The following is a 15,576-nucleotide window of genomic DNA, read 5'->3' as shown; positions in this document are numbered from 1 at the left end:
TGTAGAGCAAGGACTGAGGGCTGGTTACTAACACATCATTACACATCATCTAGTGTCGTTATTTACAATTATATAGAAAATAGATGCTATCCACGTTACAGAATTTATTGTTCATTGTTAACCTAAGTTCTGAGGTGTCGACCTCTGCAAGGTAACATACTTGGACATCTGGGTTAACTCCCCCAAAACCGACAAGTTTACTCAAGAAACAGATGTGCAGAGCTGACACACCAGATAAGCAGGGCCCGTTCCTTGGGTCTGACAGAAATCACCATCTGTCTCACTTAATTTAGAGCTCATTGTGTTCTACAAGGTATCTATCTCATTCCTGTCTAGTGTTTGACATGGTCTTCTCAAAAATATTGTAAAGTAGACAAAATAAGTATAGATGAGGAGATTCACATCAAATAATAAAATGAGTAAATGGTAAAAGCAGGACTTGACAGTCTGGGAATCAAAACCCAAATAAACTCATTTCTATCTCTTTAAGCAGGTAGGACCTACGCTCGGATTATTGGTTCTATCAGAGTATCGGTTTCTCATCTGTCCAAGTAGGAGTGAGGATATGTATGTCACAGAATTGCAAAGCTAAATAAAATAATGTAGAAAATACAGTAAAGTGGTGAACAGGTGACCCACATCCTGTCCCCTGAGAGATTATACTCTCCTGATAGGAGACGAAGAAGGGAAAGCAAACAGGCAGCCTGCGAACACCTGTAACTAGCTGAGGCCCAACACCTGCTTCTGGCCTCCTTGGGTACCTGTGTGCATGTGGTGGACATACAGCCTAGCAGAGACACATATATACAGAGAACCAAAAAAAGGGAAAGAAAGTGAAAATATAATTCTATGCAATATAAATGGAGTAGCCTGATCTAGCAGGAGGCTCAGAGTAGGTCTCCCAAAGGAGTGATAACCAAGCGGGGACCTGAAGCAAGGAATTGATCAGGTGATGTGGGTAGGAACATAGTGTCGGATATGGGTTACACCACACGGTGTTCTAAGCAGCATTGATAAAGAAGTGGGGACCCTTGAAGAGCAAAGGAATGTCCAAAGCACCTCAGGGCTACAAGGAACTACATAGATGAGCCAATTTGAGGCCAAGCAGGGCCTTTATGGACCAACTGAAAAATTTTAACAGAACAGCACTGAAAAGAAATTAAGAAAAGGGACAATGTGATTGGATTTGAGCCTTGAAAACTTGCGTGTCCTGACTAGACATGGTGGCATATGCCTATAGTCCTATTAATGTAGAAGTTGAGGCAAGATGGCATCTGTGAGCTTCAGATAACTTGGGTTTCAGGCTATCTTGTAGGATTGTGGTCCTGTATAACTGTGATTTTTGCCTCCTCAAAAAGAGCAACAGCAGCAGCAGCAACAAACTTCTAGTTCCTAGTGAATAAAATTGACAAATTCACATATATATGTGATACTTTTTAAAATTAGCTTCCTTAAGCCAGTGTGGTGTCATGTGTCTTTAATGCAAGCACTAGGGAGGTAGAGGCAGGTGAGTTTGAGGCCCGCCTGGACTACATAGTGAGTTTGGGACATCCAGGGATATGTAGGGAGACTGTGTTTCAAAATATATATATATATTCATCCGGTTGGGAGGAGGTTCAGTGAATTAAGTGCTTGTCCCTGCAAGAGTGAGGGCTTGAATTCTGTTCACCAGTGCCCACAGAAAAAGCCAGGCACCTTGGAAATCCAGCACTCCAGAGGCAGAGATGGGCCCTTCAGAACAAGATGGCTAGCTAGGCTTGCTAGAAAGCCAGTTCCCACACCAAGAGACCCTACCACCGCAGCAAATAAAGAGGAAAATGATGGGAAAGCTTCATGACACTTAACGTCAACTTCAAACCCACGCACATGCAAACATGCATACACACCTGCAAGCTCAACACACATGCACACATGCATATGCATATACACATGCAAACACATATACACATACATGCGTATACACACATGTACACATATATGCACATAGGCACATACATGCACACATGAACAAACACACAAACTTTCTAAAAAATTGTCTTTCTCTTTTATTAAGCTTTTCTCTAGCCTTACCTTGAAAAGAGAGTCATAGACTGGTTTAAATGTAGAGTCAGAGGTCTTAGAACAGTTAGATTCCTGGCTTTTCTACTTTCAGAACCTAGTAAAAGTGTTATCTGGGGCGGGGGGGGGGGGGCTGCTCCAGCTCTTTGATGCAGTTGCTTCTCTCTTTCTAGGTGAGAATTAACCTCCAGTCCTGAAAACTAGTGTGAGACCTGCATGAGACTTTTGGAAAACTAATTTACCCATTCTCTTTGTTGAACAAAAGAACAAACATTAACTGAGCATCAACTGTGTGCCCGGGACTATGTTGGCTGCTGAGAATGCAGGGCTAGAAAATATAAGGGCTCTGTGTTTTAGGAATGTACTGTATAGTGGGGAATAGGCCATGAAACTAAAACAAATGCATAATGACAACAAGGTAGCATCCGCTGCAGGCGTGGAAACAGGAAAGGAGTCCTAGAGCTAAGAGTTAGAGAAAGGGTTAGAAGGACCTATCCGTACTGTGCGCTCAGTAGATACAGGATGGGGAGATAAACGCCCGAGCAGCTGAAGGATAAGGGAACACGGAGTGGGCAGATCAGGAGGAGCAGTGAGTACATTAGACCATAGATTAAGAAATAGTTTAAAGTGGTCCCTTGAGATTATTTAATCAGGAGTAAACTGGACGGTTTGAAAAGGAGAGATTACAGACCAGGAGGCAACTAACCCTGGTGAGAGTGGAGCAAAGGGATGGTCTCTCGGCAGGAGCTGAGACTTCCTTCCATTTCCTTAACCTTAAGCTGCACCAGGCAGCACAGTGCCTGGCCCACGGGTGGTCCTTGTATCAACCCAGGGTAGTGACCATCTCCCCTCCTGCAATCCTCCTAGCATCTAATGCGGTACTTTGAACGACATGCATGCCTGTCAAAGTTGATCCCCTGGGCTGAGGTAGAAGAGAGAGGGGCAGGAAGAGAGAGGAAAAGCAGGGCAGCCAGTGGTGGTCCCAAAGGACTTGCCAACATCTTCCCTTTCCACAAGTGTAATGATGCACTCATGTGATTGGTTTAATTCAATAACTCTTTAAGACGAAAGAGCTATCAAGGATTATAGCATTGTTTTTTTTACTGTGAAAGGTCTTAAGAATTTAAATGTCCATCTATGGACTATCGTGCTGTTGAGGTGTGGTCGCTGATGGAAAGAAGTTAATAATTTGCAATTTCATTCAAAAGGAAATCGATGCTAGTCACCATGTTCTTAATCATCCCGTCAATGTAAAAACATTAATAAAAGGTAGGAGATGATTTTATATGATGCTTACAGTTATTTTTATTGTTGGTGGAAAGATGACTGTTCTTTGCTTCCTTTCTGACCTCCGACCCACATTATGCTTTCATTCACTTTGCTAACTCCTAAACTTTCTGTAACAAAACCATCAGGTTTAAAACCCTGCTGTTAAAAAAAAAAAATGTAAACAAAATGAAAGATAGAGAGAGGTAACTGAAAGAAAGGTGTCACGATGGATCAGAAAGGGAGACAGAGACAGGCAGAGAGACAGAGACAGACAGAGAGAGGCAGAGTTAGAGAGACAGAGAGAGAATGTAAGGAAAAGATGTGTTTGGGGAATTGGGGGGCAGGGGGGGCCAACCAGATTTTCCAGAAAGTTAAGAGGAAAAATATTTTTGTTCTCGGAGTTTTTTCGCATGCTTTCCAAGCCGTTGCATTCCTAAATATAACCAACGATGATCATTTCAGAAGCCAGCCAATATAAACAGAGCAGATGTTTATATTTCAACATTAACAACACGACATCGGAGCTGCAGAAGATCTTTTAAGTTGGCTTTATTTTATTTTTTCTTCAAATTTTCCACTTCGAGTCCTCTTTTACAAAGCACCCTTTCCCCTCATCAGGACCCTATGTGTCAAGGAGAGGCAGAAATGGGATGGAAGGGACAAGAAGGGGATGGCAGAAGACTCGGTGGCATGAAGAGGGAAGAATTCAGCCCAGCCTCTCTCTAAAGCAGTACTACTGAAATGTTAGTGTGCCTTTGGTTCACCCTGATGCTTATTAAAATGCAGCCTTTGGGGATGCTCGTGCCAATGGTGCGTACAGCTTTGAGGGCAAGTACTAAAGAATTTAGGACATTTTTCAACCCATTCTCATCTCTCTGGGAACCTCCAGTTGCAATGACTTCTTTCTTTCTTTTTGTTTGTCTTTGGTTTGGGTTAAAATACCAAATAGTAAAAAACTTCTAAGAAAGTCAGCTGAGCAAGAATAAGGTACAGTTCAAGAGTGAGATAGGAAATAGAAGTAGGAATGGGAAGAGGCCTCTGCTATACAGAGGTCACAAACAGTTTGGGGTTGTATGGAGGAAAAACCCAAAAGTATTGTCTGAGGACTTGATTTCAACCCTAGAAATCACAGGCTCTTGGGTCCATCATTTCCCTGGTTCAGTTTCGTTTTCTATCAGAATCCATCTCCATAGCTTCTAAAATCTTTTCAACTCTGATGCATCAGGAGTCTATAGACGAGAAATCCTTTACTGACATCAAGCAAGAAAGGGAAGGGTGAGCATTGCCAGGGATCCTGAGTATCTGATGCTAGAATGGTGGAAATTCCCTCCTGTCTGCCCAGATGTAGAAATGTTATTGGAGCAAGAGACTGGGAAACTTGCCTGCTTGGAAACCCTAGTGCCCTGTCTTCCTGGTTCTGGCAACCTCGCCTTGGGAATCTGTCTCCGTCTCCATGAAGTAAGGCATACACCGTAGACAGAACTTCTAAGAGTAAACGCCACACTTCAGCGTTCATATTCTAAAGTCCTCAGTCCTCAGTTCTAAGATCGAAATGCATTGCCTGTCTCCTCCCTCTAGGCTGGTCAACGAGCAAAGTCTGCACCCTCTTGCCTAAGGTCTCAGCCAAACGGCTCAACTGCCCGTCTGCCTATGAACAGAAGCAGTTCCCACAGGACACAAACTCTTACCAACAGCACCTTATTAGACTGAATCTCCCAGACTGGGGAGATTTCAATTCAGTCCCGCAGCAGTCAAGCCTCCAGATCACCCGCAGCTGGGGAGGTGACGCTTCCTTCTCTGTGTTTAAGATAGTACCATGTACAAAGTGAGAAACAGCCCCTACTGTGATAAGCACTGGGTGGGAGACAGACCTGCTGGAGGGAGATTATGCCAGTTTCTATCAAGCAGTTCCTCATCAGGCCTCAGAGGTTTGGACTTCTCGTCCTGAGTCTACTGGACAGACTCACTCCTCAGCTCACCGGTCCCAGTAAGCATGCCAGCTCCCGGCAGCTTGGTGGGGTTTCCTGAAGGCTCTGGGAAGGGCTGCCAATCCTGTCTACATTCCCGAGGTCCTCTTCCCCAGCCGAACAGCCTTCTGAGGTGCCCACTGGGGATGCAAAGACCCTGCCCACCACCAGAACTGTTATTTTTACTCCAAGCCCAGTGGAGGCCAGCCTGAATCATGTGGCTGGCTGGTACAAAGGCTGCTTTTTATAAAGTTCTTCATTGGAACTTTTGGTGTCTGGAGAGGACTTCCTCTCTCCTCCCACAGTCAATTAACAGCATCACACCATTTCCCTTTCCCCCACACAAAGTCTGTGCTTGCCTCTGAGGCCAGGCACAGGGGATTGCAGGTGTGGCTAAACACTCCTTGAGGTTAACCTCAAACTTAAGCTTAGGGCCAGAACTTGGCCAGCAGTAGTGTGAAGTGCACGGTAGTTTCCATTCTGGGCCTAGTTGGCAGTCGGGCACACGCCCAGGGCAAGCTAGGGACTTGTTTTCTAGTGTCCCAGGCAAGTGAGGGATGAGAGAGGAGGGTGGGGAGCCAATGTGTGTTTGGCACATTTGTAAATTGTTTCTTCAACAAAGACTTTTTTAAAAAAGACAACAGAGTGAAGCTTTATATATGTGAATGAGAGGCATACAAAAGAACACACTGTCCTGAGATTCGCATGAGTAATTGTGCATGACTTCAGCCTTCCAGTTGAAATGGTAGGAAGATTGTGGGCATTCCAGCATTTTCAATAGGAAGGCGTTGGGAGGAAGACAGCCGAGTGAGAAGCCTGAGCCTGAGGCACTCAGTTTGGGTCTCAGTTTGGGTCGATTGAAGCACTTCCTCCTACTTCCTGCCCTGCCCCATCACTTCTCGCTTCTCCCGACACCTCTCTCCTGTCAGGTCACTGTTTATTGGACGATGGTTATAGCCAACCACAGAACAGTGAGTGTTGTCCTGGAGACCACATTCTGCCAGATGTGTTGACAATCTGGACAAGCTAGCTATCCTTCCTCGGTCTCACTTCTAGGGATGTTGAGGGGTTAAATGTGTGCATTTATGTAAGATTTTGCTCGGTGCCTGGAACATAGTATGCCCTCAATAAAAGCCAGGCTTACTTTTTGTGTCCCATTTGCTAGCACAAGACATCATATGTCAAGGATGAGTGCCTTTCATCTTGTGTGTCGTAATTACTTGAGGAGCTTTAAAGGATCAAGGTTCCATTACTCCAGGGGTGAAAGCAGCTAATGATATTTTGGAAGGCTTCCCTAAGTAGTTTTATTAGACAGCCATGTTGAGAACCAGTATCATAGACACACAATGAGTATTTGTTGTGAAAGTGCAGGAATAAACCAAGTGGGACCAGAAAGAATAAACCCCGGGTTGTGCCATCTTTATGAACGTCAGCCATGACTCTGTCTCTTTGAGAGAGTTGTCTTCTCTGAGCCAGTAGAGAACCAGAAGCTAACATGAGAGCAGAGAGTGCGTCATTGTCTCCTGTCTCTGTGCAGACTTACTGCCTGGGGTTTGGAAGAACTCCAGCCAGCAGCTGACCTTTGAACTTTCCTCCACTTTTCATTTTGAGTTGCAACCTGACTTGATTTTTCTCCCAGATCTTTAATTTAGTGGACGTAATAAAAATTTTAAAGGGAACAAATAAAATACTTATACTACTCCAATATGTAATTATCTATAGATAAGAGCATAATTGTAGTTAACTGCACCACCTAGTTGGTCTACAAATTTTAACCCGATTGCTGCTTGTGGAACATTGTGGGGTAGCTAAATAGAAGCAAGAGTCTGCAGCCAAGAAAACCCCACCCCACCCAATGACTTACATGTTAATGAAAGAAGTAATGATAAACACACTCAGGAAGAGAGGAAACAAATATGGAAACAGTGAATGGTCATGTAAACAGGAGAGCAAGGGTGTTAGAGTCTACTCTACTTCTTTGTGTCTGTGCTCTTAACCTACCTGAACCTTGGGTCTCTCATCTACTAAATGGGATGGCGTTTGTTTCTTTCCATTTTTTCAAAACAGAGACTAGTAGTCATGACTCTATCATGAGGATCATTAGTATTATACAGCCTTCTGAGCAATAGGTTCAGCTCCCCCATCCTCCACCTCAGAGAGCTTTGGTGCATGTGTGTGCATGCATGTGCCATATGTGGGAAAGAATTGATAAGACTGTAGTGAGGCAACTGCTGGGATGTAAGTGCCTGAGAACAAAGAGGAAGAGGATTGGCTGTGAGCCTGGCTCTCCTACACTCAGAGACGGTGGGGAGGTGGGTGGAAGAGCTGTGCCTATCACACTCATCATCTAAGTAAGCTGCAGCTTCATAAGTAAAGGCCAGGAGTGGAGAGGACAGTGGTCCTCAAGCTTGCCTTCTAGCCCATGTGCATCTTACAGAGAAGATGTCCTACTTACAGGATCCACACTGACTTTCCATTCACCAGAGGATCCCGGAGGGAAATAAATATCTCAACATTGGGGTTGCGAACTTGAGTAGTATACCCACTAATTAATATACCTTCAAACATAGGTAGGGATAGGAAGCCAAGAACTACGAGACATCTGAGGAAACCCGACTGTTGCAACAGGAACACAGATGAGCACTTTGGAAGCTAAGCCCAGAGGAAAGGTGGGTAATTGAAGAGACAATTTGCTGTAAGAAGCAACCATCCTTAAAGATGCACTCGATATTGTGCAAGTTGATACGGAAAAGAACAGATAAAGAAAAAAAGGAGATGAAAAGTAAAACAGTAAAACTTAACAAAGTAGAGGGTGACTAACAGGACAAGTGGGGGGTGTCGAGAGGAGTGATTCAAACACTAAGTTAAAAAAATTTGGAAAAATGAAAAATGTGAAAAAATAACAGTGCTTTGAATTATGCCGCAAATATACCTCTATTTGTATGATGAAGCAATGCACATGCACACATGCACAGAAAAACATGCACACATATACGTAGCATGTCATATTTGGAGGTAGGAGCTGTGTGGAGTTTATAAAACTTAAATGAGATCTTAGGGTAGAGTCCAATCCAACAAGGGGAGGAGGAAGGGAAAACAGTTTGGTTTGGTTTTGGTTTGGTTTTTCCATGCTAGGTGAGGATATGGCCAGAAGGAAGCATTGCTGGAAGCAAGAAACTTCTGCCAGTGAGTGACTGGGTCGGCACCATAGCACTTGACTTCTTAGCCTCTGAGAAAACACATTTGTGATGTTGAAACCATCCAGTTCAATGAGCTGTTTCTGTGGCATCTGCTTGAGACAACCCTAGTAGACAATGCAGAGTCACAAAGCATGCATTAAAAGGCCACCGTCTGAAGGAAGTACCCTGAGCAAAGCAAACCCTGTTAGGGAGGAGGCTCAAAGAGTGGTAATGGGAAAAAATACTCCAACCCAAAGGAGGCCCAGGGCTTCCCTCGGACCTGCCCAATATCAGGTAAGACAAACTCTTGAAAATCCTTTCTCAGATAAATCCTAGGGGCATTTCAAAGCTAAGAAAGAGAAAGCTTTGGACACATCCAGAAAAGAGAGACACATTACCAAAAAGAAAAATGAGATTGATTTTTCACATAACTGAATGAAGGTAGTAATGAGACATGAATTTGAAAAATATCTTTAAAAATTGTTCTAAGATTATTTATTTTATGCGTGGAAGTTTGGTGTGTGTGTGTGTGTGTGTGTGTGTGTGTGTGTGTGTGTGTATGTGTGTGTACAATGTACATTTCCTGGTGTCTGTAGAGGTCAGAAGAGGGCATTAAGTCCTCTGTGATGTTCCCATGTGGGTGCTGGGAACAGAATCCAGGTTCCTCTGTAAGAGTGTCCAGTGCTCAGGGCTGGCGAGATGGCTCAGCGGGTAAGAGTACTGACTGCTCTTGCGAAGGTCCTGAATTCAAATCTCACAACCACCCATAATGAGATCTGATGTCTTCTTCTGGTACATCCAAAGACAGCTGCAGCGTATAATAATAAATAAATAAATCTTTGGGCCAGAGCGAGCAGGAACTGAGCAAAAACAGAGTTGACCAAAGCACACGGAGACAACCAGAGTGAGCAGAGGTCCTAAAACAAATATTTCAATTCCCAGCAACCACATGAAGACTCAAAACCATCTGTACAGCCACAGTGTACTCCCATACATAAAATAAATAAATAAATCTTTAAAAAAAAAAAGAGTGACCAGTGTTCTTAATCACTGAGCCATATATATCTATGTCCCAAAAAAAGAAAGTAATTTGGGGTTTTGAGCTATGTACTCTGCTGGCCACAGTGATATTCAAAGAAGATAGCAAAATATGATCATTTTCTAACCTGAGGATTCAAAGCGTTTGCCTCCCATAGAGTTTCTCCTAAGAATTGTTTTCCTTCCAATGTTAGGATCTATGCTGCTGGAGCAAGCACTCACAAAATTCTAGAGGGAAGATACTGCGCACATGGAACAGTGCTGAGGAGAGAGACATTTGGATGCACAGTTGTTGATTAAGTTTTAGTGCCCCATGTGGAAAACAAAGTATCAATCTGTAATCGACCCCAAACGAGGAAAACGCGGCAAGTATTGGGGAGGAATAAGCTGGCACAAATATGAACTGAAAAATTCATACTGTGCAAAAAAAAGTACTTAAACCTAGGGCTAAAAAAAAAATCAAACCTTGGCTTCCCTAACCAACAGGAAATAATACAGAAGGCTGGGAGAGGCGGATCAGTGGGTAGAGCAAGCAGCTCTACCCACTGACAGCCTGAGTTCCATCCCTAGCATCCATGTAAAGATAGAGATATCTTCCAATCTTCCGCAAGCCCAGAGCTGCTGCACACATACAAAATAATAGTAAACATGATCAATATTTCGTAAAATGACTGCAGACATAAATCATACTCTTGGATGGAATGTCAGTATTGAAAAATTGTCAGTTCTCCTTCAATTGATCTCTAAAACAATAAGATCTCAATTAACAGTGCGATTTTTTTTTTTTTTTTTTTTTTTTGGTATGTGTGTGTGAAACTTGATGAGCTGATTTCTGTAGCTCATCTGGAGGAGACAGGTGGCAAGATTTCCACTGAGCTAATGTTTCAGTGAGCCAACGGAACAGACCCGGTAAGTTCAGTCTAGGTCATGCCCTGTCGGTAAAAAACAATAAAGTCCCTTAGCAGCTATAGATCCTATGAGGACTGAATCTCCCTAACACCTTACCTGTCTTAAACCCAGTGTTTCTGGTGGGTTTTAAACATGCTGCAGACTGAGAGCCTTCCAGCTTTTACTCTCCTGACCTCTCAGTGCATGGCAGTGACTCTCCAAACACCATCTGTGCTCACCAGACTGAGGAACTGTTTGTCTGCCTGCGGGACTGCCCATTTCCCCTTCTGCTCCTTGCCTGCAGCCCGATGTGCAGCAGAGGTAGCCTGGGCCTCTGATAACAATCCTGCTGAGGCTAGCACATACAGTTCCCGAACAAGGGTAGGCCAGGCTCTGGAAATGGAATGACTGAGACCTGAGAGGAGGAGGGGAATAAGACCAGAGATGAGAAAAAGAGCTTACCAGGAAACTAGGCTGGGGGTGGGGTAGGAGGGACTGCTGAGTGGAAAAGAAGCTGGAACGGGGCTCAGAACATCTTAAGGCCAGTAAAGGGAATGGGAGGAGGTAAGAACTAAACATACAAAGAGTTTGAGTCCTAAGTGTGAGAAATACATATATTAAGTATATATTAGATATAATATATATCTTTTATTATATAATATATAAATATGTAATATATATTATAAATATCATATAATAAAGGTAAATGTATGGATTCATCACAGAGCGGGCCAACTGAATAATCAAATGCTGTAATGGGCCCCAGAGTGTTGTGGGGAACAAGGAAACGACATGGTCATAGCTGTATGACGTAGAGCAAGTTTCTTTCCCCCTACATTTGACTCTTTAGTCTGGGTAGAAGCACATGAGTGCAGAGAAGTAGCATTCTCAGCCCTCTTCGTCCCCTGTTCAGTGAATTCGAATTTCTTTCTCCATCCATCGAAACACATCACCCGCACTCTCTCCCTACACAGAGGACGGACCAAATGAACCTGGTTTGCTCTCTAGCATTAGCAAGTGTGTGCTATTTGCAGACTCCGTTCTAAGCCATTTGCAGTTGAGGATTCAACTCTAACAATAACCCTGTGACATAAATAACTTATTATAAGTAATTTGCCCAAGTAGCTGAGGGAATGAAGGGCTCTAACCACAAAGCCCATAATCTAAGCCACTCAACTGTATTCCTTTCCATCAAAAAGGCAGAAAGTAGAAAACAAAGCCACTGGAGGGCCTGGTGGAGACACTGATGGAGGTCCCCTCTGGGTGGGGGAGCATCTCGGAAGGTTTAGAGAAATCCCCCTTCTGACTGTGGGGTCTGAGGGGGACAGCACTGCCACAATGAAGCTGTAACACACTTCACTGCACTCTGAAAATCTGAGATGGCTCTGGTGGGGGTGCTAATTGTAGATATGGCCAGGATAAAGTGGACCTGGGCATGGCCTCTTGTTTTGAAAGTATCTTGACATCTAGGAGCACTGTGTGGTGATAAGTCCAAACAGAAGACTGAGGGTCCAAGAGCAGTCTAAAGAAAAGAGAGTCAAAGTTTATCCACATGTCTGCCACCCACGCTGTTCAGACTGATTCAAAATGGTCAGTGCTGGTGCTGTAGACAGAAAGCCCTGGAAAGAGAGGAGAAGGAAGGAGGTATTGTCCAGGGAAGATAACACACACACACACACAAATGAAAAAGAAATGACTATTCTCATCTATTCATTTATTAATATGTGTGTGTGATATTCATGTTTTAGATATTAATTGTGTCTTGACCCTATGACATTTTCTGTGTTCCCTGAATTCATTGAGTTTCCTTTAAGTCTCTTTCATTTTGTTAAACACTTAGGCATGACACTAGGGAGTATGTCAGATACTATACACAGAGGTGTCTATCCAACAGACATGTTCTCTGCCCACTTGGAGCAGTACACTATAGAGGTAGATAGCAGTTATCCGTGGCCATCTCCAAGCAGGGTCGACTTGAAAAACCACATCAGGCCAAGTGGGATCTAATTTTCCCAGGTGTAGGCACTCGGGAAATGCTCTAGCTCTAAGCATGCTCTAGCTTATCTACAGCATCATTTCTGCTGAACAGCAGAATAATTTGAATTTACAAAGTTCTCTCTTTTCTAGTCTAGCATCTAGAAGAAACTATGAGAAGCAGCAAAATGCTACCCAAGACTAAGTTTCAGGAAACTTCTCCTGGCTCCTTCTTGCTCCCGGGGGATTAAGTACTGGAGACAGCGAGGGCTCAGAATGATCCCTTCTCCTGGTTCTCACACCTTCTGGTAATTTCCCACCGTGTGCCATGCCAGTGTTGCCCAACACTAGGTAATTTGGGGAATGGGAGATGTGATAGATATTTCCTATCCGGTGTGTGTGTGTGTGTGTGTGTATGTGTGTGTGTGTGTGTGTGTGTGTGTTCTCTCAGATTTTGAAAGAGAGGCACATTTTGAGTGAAATTGTTGATGAAGCTCATTTAGAGAGTAATGGAAGCCTCTATAGACAGCCACTAGAGTGAAGTAGCATATACATTTCCTATGCCTAGTTTAATTTGTTTGGTTTTTGAGATTTTATTTATTTTTATTTTATATGTGTTGTTTTGCCTGCATGTACGTCTGTACTCACATGAGTACAGTGCCCGTAGCGGACACACGAAGGTATCAGAGTTTTCTAACACTGGAATTACAGATGATTGTGAGCTGCCATGCGGGTGCTGAGAATTGAACACAGGTCCTCTGGAAGAACAGTCAGTGCTCCTAACCACTGAGCCATCCCTCCAGTCCCGAAGTCTAGTTTGTAAAGGCAGTAGCTTGACTTACATGACAGGTCATAAGCCATAACTATCCAGCCTGTCCATTCTCAAATGACTCATATTCATAAATGATGTAAGGTTTTTTTTTTTTTTTTTGCTGCAAAGTTTTGGTGGTAATCTGTTTTGCAACAATACATAAGCAACATAGTACCTGCTCTCTGTACTTTGTGTATCCTGCTCCTCCCATAGGGCACTCACACATGGTGTAATTACCCATTTACTTGTTTATCTCATCACACTAGCAGCTAAGGGAGATCATATTTCCACTGCTTTTGTGCCCTGGCCACCTGGCACACGCCTGATTGATCCATAGCAAGTAACCACAATATGTTGTTGGATAAATAGCTCTCATCAGTGCAGAGCGTTGGGATTGAGAAAACATTCCCATTTCTGTGCTCTCATCTACTCCTCCGGCAACACCAAGAGGTGAGTAGTCACAGAATGGGTCGCTGAGACATATTGCCTTGTGTGCATAGCTCACCGTTGGTAACTGATAAAATCAAGACTCAAACCCAATTCCTACTCTATGCTCCTTCTGCTAATCAACTGCTCTTCCCTTAGCTTGGAGAAAAACTGAGAGATCAGTGTTACCCAGTCATGAGCAGAGTTCCATGGAAGAGATACTGAGTAAGGACTGACCCATCTATGGAGCTAGAGAGTTGAACGGTTAGAAACACTAGCTGCTCTTCTGAAGTCCTGAGTTCAATTCCCAGCACTCACACAGTGGCTGATAACCATCTACAACGGGGTCTTCTGCCCTCTTCAAGTGTGCAGACATACATGTAGACAAAACACCAAAACACCTCCACGCCTTACTCTCTCTCAAATTCGTGACCTCTTTGTCTTTAATTTTTGATATGTACATATTTCTAAATTCATAAATACAACAATCTCTGTCTGTATAATGTTAGTTGCATGTATATGATTTCAGGAGTGTCCATTTGACATTAGGTAACCAGTCAGCATGCTCTTCCCTGGGGAAGACTGTTTCTCCTGGTCCCAGCATTCCTTACTTGCCTCTAGTGCTTTGTCTAGAGTTGAGACCTTATGAGATTTGCCCCATCCATGTTACATGTCTGTTGGGGTCATCCTTGATCACGACATGTTTAAGCAGCCATGCTGGTGAAACTTCATATTTTGCCTCCATGTCTGTCTGTGTATCATGTGCATACCTGGTGCCCAAAAAGGCCAGAAAAAGATAGTGGATCTCCTGGTACTGAAGTTATAGACAGTTGTTAGCTGCTGTGTGGGTGCTGAGAATCAAACCTGAGTTCTCTGGAAGAGAACCCAGTGTTCATAACCTCTGAGCCATCGCTCCAGCCCCCAAGCTGCTTCCTTTCCCCAACATTATATGTTTCAGCTCCAAGAGTAATTCCTGATTACAGTAGAGGCACGTGGGACAAGATGCCACAGTCTCAGACCCTACCTGTATGGCTGTGTTCCGTCTCATCTACAAGCTGTGTCCCTGTCACTGATGCTTGGGACCAAGCTCAGTGCTTTATATTGTTCTGTTGGTTGATGAAAGGAAATACACTTTTGTGCCTGGAGACTGCTTCAGTTTTCATAACTTTAAAATGAGAAAAATGGTTTTTATGGTGATCAAATAAAAAGGTGGTGTTTCTTGTTTGTTTGTTTGTTTGCTCTTTTGTTTTATTGAGACAAGGCCTCTCTGTGTAAACTATGTAATCCAGGATGGCCGTGAACTCACAGAGACCCACATGCCTCTGTCTCGGTGTGCTGGGATTAAAGACATGCACCCCTACCACCTGCCTGTTGTGTGTCTGTCTGTATACATGTGTAGCCGTGTGTGTGTGTGTGTGTGTGTGTGTGTGTGTGTGTAGGATTCCTGGAGCGGGACTTATAGGAAATTGTGATGGGTGTGGGGTATTGAACTGTGGTCCTTCTCAGGAGCAGCAAGTATGCTCAACCATTGGACCATCTCTCTGGCCCTCTGCTTCATGCTTTTGAGATAGGGTCTCTCACTGGCCTGGAACTCGCTACTGAACTCACTGGCCCAAGAGCCTCAGGGATTGTCCTATCTCTTTTTCTCCAGCACTGAGATTATACATCTGTGCCACCATGCCTGCCTTTGTGGTTGGGGGACGTGGGGAGGAGTTTTGTTGTTGTTTTCTAGGCAATCACTTACCGATTGCTTTGACCCCGGCCTGAGAAGGCGTATTTAAAATGCCTATCACAGAGTTGGTGTTCCCAAGCATAAACATATTCTTTTCCTCTTCTGGCTGTCTCCTATGTCCCTCCTTTCAGGGCAAGAGCACACAGCCTTCTGTGAGCCTCTCTTCTCTATCGTAGGCTGAAAGCTCAGCAGCAGGTGCAGAAACATGAGAAATGGAAACTCTGTAAGTTCCTG

At 43.8% G+C, this 15,576-nt stretch overlaps 1 long non-coding RNA gene across 4 annotated transcripts; it reads left to right on the top strand.

Moving 5' to 3' along the window:
• The first annotated feature begins 2,560 nt into the window (after positions 1 to 2,560).
• Positions 2,561 to 10,316, top strand: Gm32164. Of its 4 annotated transcripts, none has more exons than XR_003946828.1 (4): positions 2,561 to 2,647; positions 3,171 to 3,327; positions 7,865 to 7,963; positions 9,706 to 10,316. It is a non-coding gene; the product is annotated as a predicted gene, 32164 (long non-coding RNA). The 4 variants fall into 4 exon arrangements; XR_003946829.1 differs by having other exon boundaries at positions 2,578 to 2,647; positions 3,267 to 3,327; XR_001778213.2 differs by lacking the exon at positions 2,561 to 2,647 and having other exon boundaries at positions 2,764 to 3,327.
• The last annotated feature ends 5,260 nt before the right edge of the window (positions 10,317 to 15,576 follow it).

Source organism: Mus musculus, chromosome 7 (assembly GCF_000001635.26).
Source record: "Mus musculus strain C57BL/6J chromosome 7, GRCm38.p6 C57BL/6J".
Taxonomy (NCBI): domain Eukaryota; kingdom Metazoa; phylum Chordata; class Mammalia; order Rodentia; family Muridae; genus Mus; species Mus musculus.
This window is presented reverse-complemented; position numbering and strand designations above follow the sequence as displayed.